At 32.6% G+C, this 625-nt stretch overlaps 1 protein-coding gene across 1 annotated transcript in view; it reads right to left on the bottom strand.

The window, feature by feature from the left end:
* Window positions 1-625, bottom strand: part of LOC119588163 (2-oxoglutarate dehydrogenase, mitochondrial-like) — a gene marked incomplete at its 5' end in the record, with an annotated part of 33,733 nt that overhangs the window by 7,802 nt on the left and 25,306 nt on the right.

The following is a 625-nucleotide window of genomic DNA, read 5'->3' as shown; positions in this document are numbered from 1 at the left end:
CTTCGCTGCGAGGCACCCAGATTCAATGAGTTGACAGCAAAAAATTTTTATATTTGATATTAAAGTTTACCCTTCTTTGACTTAGTCTATACCTTACAAACTTCATACTATATACACTTTTGGGACTGCAAACTTAACTCCATAATCTTACACAATAACTTATCTCAAAATCATTGTCACCATTATTGTAACAAGAAAAAATAAAAAAATAAACATTAATCAATTACAAATGGAACTTGTTCACCTAGCATAAAACTCCTTTTCATGAGTTCAAGAAATCAAAATGCAATTCTAATAAAGATTATTGCCACCATGAATGCATACTATTTCTCAAGAAAATATGACTGGATTGTAGACATTAGATTTTTTGATTTTACTATAGTTTGAATTTTGGATCTTGATCTTTCCTCATATTGTGAAGGATTCATGCTGAACCAATTGCAAAATAATACAACGCAGAAACCCATATACAGGAATACTTATGTTTTTACCTATTCTTCCCTTCTGTATTTTATTTATTATGTGATACAACGCACTCATATAATGTAGGGTAGGAGTTCATCTTAGTCTGTTCCCTAACCCAATGTGCACAGGCGTTTTTGGCGGCCGTGCAGTTCGCCAAACG

Source organism: Penaeus monodon, chromosome 23 (genome assembly GCF_015228065.2).
Source record: "Penaeus monodon isolate SGIC_2016 chromosome 23, NSTDA_Pmon_1, whole genome shotgun sequence".
NCBI classification, from domain to species: Eukaryota; Metazoa; Arthropoda; class Malacostraca; order Decapoda; family Penaeidae; genus Penaeus; species Penaeus monodon.
This window is presented reverse-complemented; position numbering and strand designations above follow the sequence as displayed.